The following is an 8,902-nucleotide window of genomic DNA, read 5'->3' on the forward strand; positions in this document are numbered from 1 at the left end:
CACCATGTTCGAACATAGGGATGCTCATAAGTGTACTTGGTACCAGAGCACCCTAGGCCAAAGGTCAATGATCGATTTTATAATCGTTTCATCTGATCTGAGGCCATATGTTTTGGACACTCTGGTGAAGAGAGGGGCGGAGCTGTCAACCGATCACCATCTGGTGGTGAGTTGGGTCAGGGGGTGGGGGAAGACTCTGGACAGACCTGGTAAGCCCAAACGGGTAGTGCGGGTAAATTGGGAACCTCTGGAGGAGGCCCCTGTCCGACAGATTTCAACTCACACCTCCGGCGGAGCTTTTCGTGCATCCCTGTGGAGGCTGGGGGCATTGCACCCGAGTGGACAATGTTCAAAGTTTCCATTGCTGAAGCTGCGGTGAGGAGCTGTGGTCTTAGGGTCTTAGGTGCCTCAAGGGGCGGTAACCCACGAACACCGTAGTGGACACCGGTGGTCAGGGAAGCCGTCCAACTGAAGAAGGAGTCTTTCCGGGATATGTTATCCCAGACGACTCCGGAGGCAGTTGCAAGGTACCGAAGGGCCCGAAGGGCTGCAGCCTCTGCCGTGAAAGAGGCAAAGCAGCGTGTGTGGGAGAAGTTCGGAGAAGACATGGAGAAGGACTTTCGGTCGGCACCAAGTTACTTCTGGAAAACCGTTCGCCACCTCAGGAGGGGGAAGCGGGGAATCATCCAAGCTGTGTACAGTAAGGATGGGACGCCGTTGACCTCAACTGAGGAGGTAATAGGGCGGTGGAAGGAGCACTTTGAGGAACTCCTAAATCCGACTAATACGCCCTCTATGGTAGAGGCAGAGCTGGAGGATGAGGGGGGATTGGCATCAATTTCCCTGGTGGAGGTTGCTGAGGTAGTTAAACAACTCCACAGTGGCAAAGCCCCAGGAATTGATGAGATCCGTCCAGAAATGCTTAAAGCTCTGGGTGTGTAGGGGTTGTCTTGGTTGACACGCCTCTTCAACATTGCGTGGAAGTCTGGGACGGTGCCTAAGGAGTGGCAGACCGGGGTGGTGGTTCCCCTTTTTAAAAAAGGGGGGACCAGAGGGTGTGTGCCAATTACAGGGGGTATCACACTTCTCAGCCTCCCGGTAAAGTCTACTCCAAGGTGCTGGAAAGGAGGGTTCGGTCGATAGTCGAATCTCAGGTTGAAGAGGAACAATGCGGATTCCGTCCTGGTCGTGGAACAACGGACCAGATCTTTACTCTCGCAAGGATCCTGGAGGGAGCCTGGGAGTATGCCCAACCAGTCTACATGTGTTTTGTGGATCTGGAGAAGGCGTATGACCGGGTGCCCCGGGAGATACTGTGGGAGGTGCTGCAGGAGTACGGGGTGAGGGGGTCCCTTCTCAGGGCCATCCAATCTCTGTACGACCAAAGCGAGAGCTGTGTCCGGGTTCTCGGCAGTAAGTCGGACTCGTTTCAGGTGAGAGTTGGCCTCCGCCAGGGCTGCGCTTTGTCACCAATCCTGTTTGTATTATTTATGGACAGGATATCGAGGCGTAGTCGGGGTGGAGAGGGGTTGCAGTTCGGTGGGCTGGGGATCTCATCGCTGCTTTTTGCAGATGATGTGGTCCTGATGGCATCATTCGGCACTCACTGGATCGGTTCGCAGCCGAGTGTGAAGCGGCTGGGATGAGGATCAGCACCTCTAAATCGGAGGCCATGGTTCTCAGCAGGAAACCGATGGAGTGCCTTCTCCAGGTAGGGAATGAGTCCTTAGTCCAAGTACCTTGGGGTCTTGTTCGCGAGTGAGGGGACAATGGATCGGGAGATTGGTCGGAGAATCAGCACAGCAGGTGCGGTATTACATTCAATTTATCGCACCGTTGTGACGAAAAGAGAGCTGAGCCAGAAGGCAAAGCTCTCAATCTACCGGTCAGTTTTTGTTCCTACCCTCACCTATGGTCATGAAGGCTGGGTCATGACCGAAAGAACAAGATCCAGGGTACAAGCGGCCGAAATGGGTTTCCTCAGGAGGGTAGCTGGCGTCTCCCTTAGAGATAGGGTGAGAAGCTCAGTTATCCGTGAGGAGCTCGGAGTAGAGCCGCTGCTCCTTTGCGTCGAAAGGAGCCAGTTGAGGTGGTTCGGGCATCTGGTAAGGATGCCCCCTGGGCGCCTCCCTAGGGAGGTGTTCCAGGCACGTCCAGCTGGGAGGAGGCCTCGGGGGAGACCCAGGTCTAGGTGGAGGGATTATATCTCTAACCTGGCCTGGGAACGCCTCGGGATCCCCCAGTCGGAGCTGGTTAATGTGGCCCGGGAAAGGGAAGTTTGGGGTCCCCTGCTGGAGCTGCTACCCCCGCGACCCGACCCCGGATAAGCGGATGAAGATGGATGGATGGATGGATGGATGATAGAGAAACTGCTAAAGGGGTAGTTGTGTGTAATATCATTTGAAGAAATATTGCAGTTAGCATATTTGAAGGGTGTGATTTGTGTTATATATATTTTTTGTTATTCAATCTAATGGCTAAATATTATTTGTACATTTAAGTTATTGTTCAGTAAACAATACCTTTTTTGTTTTTTGAAATAACTGTCTGGGGTCAGTTATTCCAATACAGCACAATATATTTGCTGGTTAAACGTAGGGTGGTATATGACTAATCCAAAATAGGTCAACCGTTGTGGTAGCTGCCTTAAAGAAATGAACCCAAACACCTTATCATTCCAGTCTAAAGTTACTTATTGCAGCTTGGGCATTGCACTTGACAATGCAAGTTTGTCAAGTCAAATATCCTATATGGCATTAATAGAATTTTTTTTGATGCATCGTGATGCATCGAGATATCGAATTGAATCGCTTACCTGATAATCATAATCTAAGGTCACCAGATTTCTGAGACAAAATCCGGGGACATTTTCAGCTCAGAAGCGTAAATACCTCCAAAAAGGTAATGTTTTTATCTTTGTAAAACTTAAAACGGGGACACTGCCCCAGGGAGGGTCACTAGACCTAGAGCTGCACTGGGGCACAAGCCCCCCCTAGTCTATTTTAACATATAATGCATCAATCTGGTGCACTTTGAAAAGAAATTCAGAGGTTAGACTTGATTATTCTTATTTTTGGATGGAAATATTTGTGCTGTAGCATTAACTATTTTGCACTTCTGAATTTTAACCATGCACACACAGGTTGAATAGTTTTTTCTTCATATTTTTGCATTAATGTTACTAGGAAGCATACCAGTAGAAATATATATTCATATTTGTAAGTGGAATATATATATATATATATATATATATATATATATATATATATATATATATATATATATATATATACAGTGGGGCAAAAAAGTATTTAGTCAGCCACCAATTGTGCAAGTTCTCCCACTTAAAAAGATGAGAGAGGCATGTAATTTTCATCATAGGTACACTTCAACTATGAGAGACAAAATGAGAAAAAAAAATCCCAGGACCACACGGGGGTACCTAGTGAATGACCTGCAGAGAGCTGGGACCAAAGTAACAAAGGCTACCATCAGTAACACACTACGCCGCCAGGGACTCAACTCCTGCAGTGCCAGACGTGTCCCCCTGCTTAAGCCAGTACAAGTCCAGGCCCGTCTGGAGTTTGCTAGAGAGCATTTGGATGATCCAGAAGAGGATTGGGAGAATGTCATATGGTCAGATGAAACCAAAATAGAACTTTTTGTTAAAAACTCAACTCGTCGTGTTTGGAGGGGAAAGAATGCTGAGTTGCATCCAAAGAACACCATACCTACTGTGAAGCATGGGGGTGGAAACATCATGCTTTGGGGCTGTTTTTCTGCAAAGGGACCAGGATAACTGATCCGTGTAAAGGAAAGAATGAATGGGGCCATGTATCGTGAGATTTTGAGTGAAAACCTCCTTCCATCAGCAAGGGCATTGAAGATGAAACGTGGCTGGGTCTTTCAGTATGACAATGATCCCAAACACACCGCCCGGGCAACGAAGGAGTGGCTTCGTAAGAAGCATTTCAAGGTCCTGAAGTGGCCTAGCCAGTCTCCAGATCTCAACCCCATAGAAAATCTTTGGAGGGAGTTGAAAGTCCGTGTTGCCCAGCGACAGCCCCAAAACATCACTGCTCTAGAGTAGATCTGCGTGGAGGAATGGGCCAAAATACCAGCAACAGTGTGTGAAAACCTTGTGAAGACTTACAGAAAACGTTTGACCTCTGTCATTGCCAACAAAGGGTATATAACAAAGTATTGAGATTAACTTTTGTTATTGACCAAATACTCATTTTCCACCATAATTTGCAAATAAATTCATTAAAAATCCTACAATGTGATTTTCTGGATTTGTTTTTCAAATTTTGTCTCTCATAGTTGAAGTGTACCTATAATGAAAATTACAGGCCTCTCTCATCTTTTTAAGTGGGAGAACTTGCACAATTGGTGGCTGACTAAATACTTTTTTGCCCCACTGTATATATATATATATATATAAAGTAAGTGGGATTGTCTGGAATCTGGCAATATAATAACCATTATGGTGGGATACATTGGCTAACAAAAATGTCTGTGTTGACATAAATAGTTTACATGAGAATACATTATAATTTTGGCTCTTTGGCTGAGTCTCTATCTGTCAGAGGAAGAGCAGGAGTGCGGTTGTGAAGAAGTTGGTAATTTCATGGTGCAGATTAACATTATAGCATGCACATATAGCATGTCACATTCTCATTAGGGGCTGAGCCCCCCTAAAGGTCTGATCCTGCTGCTACTTCATACTTGTACTCCACTATACCTCAGAGGGAAATGTTGTCATGTTTACTGCACTACATTTATCTGACAGCTTTTGCTTTATTGCTTCACACTGGGCTTGTTTCTGCAACAGCTCATTGAGTATCGGATACAATTAAAACTATTGAGGAAATATTTTCCTTTGACATTGGTCCAGTATTAAATGAGATTGCTGCAGTCGGCAACGGTGTAACAAGCTATAATGTAAGTTAATAGGATGTCAATTGTGCCGCTTGTATTTACGTTCATAAAAGTGTCAATTTGCCACTGACAGGCTCAGATTAAGTGTCTGACAACATTATGGAAAGGATTTCAAAGGAGGTCGATCTTTCTGTTAAAGAGTAAGATCCTTTTTTAAATATAAAAAGTCTGCAAAATTGCGTTCGCTAAACCCACCAGACTCCATGTAAATAAACAGTAATTTTAGCATCATAACATGGGCATTCTAGAACATCTCTGAGCTCTGAGGCTCGCTCTGGCTGTCTTGAGCCTGTGAGGGTAGTGTAGGTGCATGACTATTTCATTCCAATTTCGGGTCTGTCAGTCACAGTGAAAACTGGGGACATTTCCGGGGACATCTCCAGCCGGGGACAGGTCACCGAAACGGGAACAGTCCGGGGACGTCTGGTCACCCTATCATAATCGAATCCAATCGGGAGATCAGTGAAGATTCTCACCTCTAGTCTTGTTAATGTTCGACTCAAGATACCGGCGTTTACTAAAGGAAAACAGCAGCTTCACCCAGCTGAAGTTGAGTCATCACGGGGACTGGCAGCAGTGCACATCCACGTGGAGAGAGTTATAGACCTTGTACGGAATAAATACACCATTTTGCAGGGAACTATACCAATAACACTGTGCTACTTAACCCCAGATGGACTCACACCTCTGGACAAGATGGTGAAAGTGTGCTGTAACCTTTGCCCTCCTGTTGTTCCAATAGTGAATAAATCTATGAATTGTGTCAATACATCATGTCATCAATGTCATACATTAAAGTCTATTATGTCTTTTATGTGACATTAATAAGACACACAGGAAACTGTTTATGGCTGATACAGTACAAATATTTTATTTATTTAAATGTCAAACTTCTTAAAAACAGAAGAACAAGACCAGTAAAACTCACTGCTTATTAATTCATTTAGCAGGATATGGAATTGGATAAATACGATATATTTTCAAGATATAAATACTATATATAGTAATAGTATAAATAGTATTTACAATTTGCCAGACAACCAGACAGGGCACTCAAATCTAGTTTGCACACTCTCCAAAACCAGCTGAAAGGCAACCTCCCCACCAAAATAACTATATACAAATCAAAGAAAGCAAAATAACAAATACTGTGAATCATGCACAGAAAATGTTATACAGTCTACAGTGTAACAGTATACCTTGTAGGTATGTGCGTGCATGTGTGCCGTCAAGACTACAGGGAATGAACTAATACAATCTGAAGCATAAAGCCTTATTCTCTAGATCAGAGATCTTCAACAGGGGGTCAAAATTATTGTTAATTTTTTGAAAGTGTGGAAAAAAAACAAATACAAAGGTATGCATAAAGGCTTTAGGCCGCCCACAAGTTATTGTAGGCCCAGTTTAATATGCAACTTCATTGTATAAAATGTATGTAATAGGGGGTGCCTGCTCCATCTCTTTCAGTTAAGGGGTCCTTGGCTTAAAAAACGTTGAAGACCCCTGCTCTAAGCGTAACAGTCTACCGTACTGTGTGTGTGTGTGTGTGTGTGTGTGTGTGTGTGTGTGTGTGTGTGCGTGTGTGTGTAGTCAACACAACAGGGAATCTGAACTAATACAGTGTTTCATTTATTCTGGATTTTCCTGCATTCATAACATTTCCACACTTTTGGAACTCTAGTCAAACGCACAGCAAGACCTGTGAAAGTGCCCTCTTTTGCACCGTTTAGATGCACAGATTACTATATTCTCTGGCTCTCCAGCTGGTTTCTATGAGAGGCCGTATAGGAAGTAATTCATACTTCTGTCTTACACACACTATCATAATCTTGCATATACACCACTATACTCATACACACACACTATTATAATCCTTTTACATGTATGTATGAGAGGGTATAGTCGTGTATGTGAGAGAGTATAGTAGTGTGTGTGTGTGTGTGTGTGTGTGTGTGTGTGTGTGTGTGTGTGTGTGTGTGAGAGAGTATAGTAGTGTATGTGAGAGAGAGTATAGTAGTGTATGTGAGAGAGTATAGTAGTGTATGTGAGAGAGAGTATAGTAGTGTGTGTGAGAGAGAGTATAGTAGTGTATGTGTGAGAGAGTATAGTAGTGTATGTGAGAGAGAGTATAGTAGTGTATGTGAGAGAGTATAGTAGTGTATGTGAGAGAGAGTATAGTAGTGTATGTGAGAGAGGGTATAGTAGTGTATGTGAGAGAGTATAGTAGTGTATGTGAGAGAGAGTATAGTAGTGTGTGTGAGAGAGTATAGTAGTGTGTGTGAGAGAGAGTATAGTAGTGTGTGTGAGAGAGTATAGTAGTGTGTGTGTGTGTGTGTGTGTGTGTGTGAGAGAGAGTATAGTAGTGTGTGAGAGAGAGTATAGTAGTGTGTGTGAGAGAGTATAGTAGTGTGTGTGAGAGGGTATAGTAGTGTGTGTGAGAGAGAGTATAGTAGTGTATGTGAGAGAGAGTATAGTAGTGTATGTGAGAGAGTATAGTAGTGTATGTGAGAGGGTATAGTAGTGTATGTGAGAGTATAGTAGGGTATGTGAGAGGGTATAGTAGTGTATGTGAGAGGGTATAGTAGTGTATGTGAGAGGGTATAGTAGTGTATGTGAGAGGGTATAGTAGGGTATGTGAGAGTATAGTAGTGTATGTGAGAGGGTATAGTAGTGTATGTGAGAGGGTATAGTAGTGTATGTGAGAGGGTATAGTAGTGTATGTGAGAGGGTATAGTAGTGTATGTGAGAGGGTATAGTAGTGTATGTGAGAGGGTATAGTAGTGTATGTGAGAGAGAGTATAGTAGTGTATGTGAGAGGGTATAGTAGTGTATGTGAGAGAGAGTATAGTAGTGTATGTGAGAGAGAGTATAGTAGTGTATGTGAGAGGGTATAGTAGTGTATGTGAGAGAGAGTATAGTAGTGTATGTGAGAGGGTATAGTAGTGTGTGAGAGAGAGTATAGTAGTGTATGTGAGAGGGTATAGTAGTGTGTGAGAGAGCATATAGTTGTGTGTGAGTGATTGTATAGTTGTGTGAGAAAGAGTATAGAAGTGTGTGTGAGAGAGTATAGTTGAAAAGGAAGTTGGTTTGATCAATCAGATAGACAGTTTAAATTCTCACTTCCTCATTGGCTAAAGGGGCCATTTTAAATGATCATTACCCGGGGGGCTTGCTGCTTTGAAAGTACAGCTAGCACCACCTCAGAGGAACAAGGAACATTTAAATCAAGCAGCAGACACTTTAAGGACAAAAACAACCTTGTTGGTCGAAAAAATTTATTCTTATCTGATTTAGTTTCTTTTTCGAGGTCAGTTTTTGTTTGTGGAAGTAAATGGTAATAAGGAAAACATTGCTATCTTTTTCACTGATACTGTGTGTTCAGAGAATTGTGAGGGAAACTGACAATTTGGAACATGACAGTCATTTTGTAAAGATTAATTTCTGAGCTCAATGGTTATACTCGGACAATCTCTTTCTTGCTCCCGGCGGGACCTTAATTTCTATCATTTTACACGGGCTCTCACTCCGGGTTGCGTGCGGCAGTGCAGAGGCAATGCAGAACATTTTAGTTGGGAGTGACAATGCTGAAATGAATGAAGACCCCCCAGTACATTTTGAGACTTCAAATAATGTTGTGGTTCCAGAAAATGACTTTATTTTCAATGAAACAGTTATAAAAATGAATTATAGAAACTGTAGACCCACTGGCCGATGACGGTAACCATGGCATTCAATTATTTTTGGGCCTGGTGAACTCTATCAGTGAGCAAGTTCATTCGTGTCAAGGCAATTAATAAAGGTTAATAAAAGGCCAGTGAGGCCAATTTCTGCTTCACAATGTTGAACAATAAAATAAAATAACAAAATGGTTTCCTTTTTAGTCAAATGATTATTCCATTTTCAATTATTTAAACAAGACATTAATAATGTATTAGGAAATGGTGAGTTATTGACAACAGTG

Source organism: Sander vitreus, unplaced genomic scaffold (assembly GCF_031162955.1).
Source record: "Sander vitreus isolate 19-12246 unplaced genomic scaffold, sanVit1 ctg323_0, whole genome shotgun sequence".
NCBI classification, from domain to species: domain Eukaryota; kingdom Metazoa; phylum Chordata; class Actinopteri; order Perciformes; family Percidae; genus Sander; species Sander vitreus.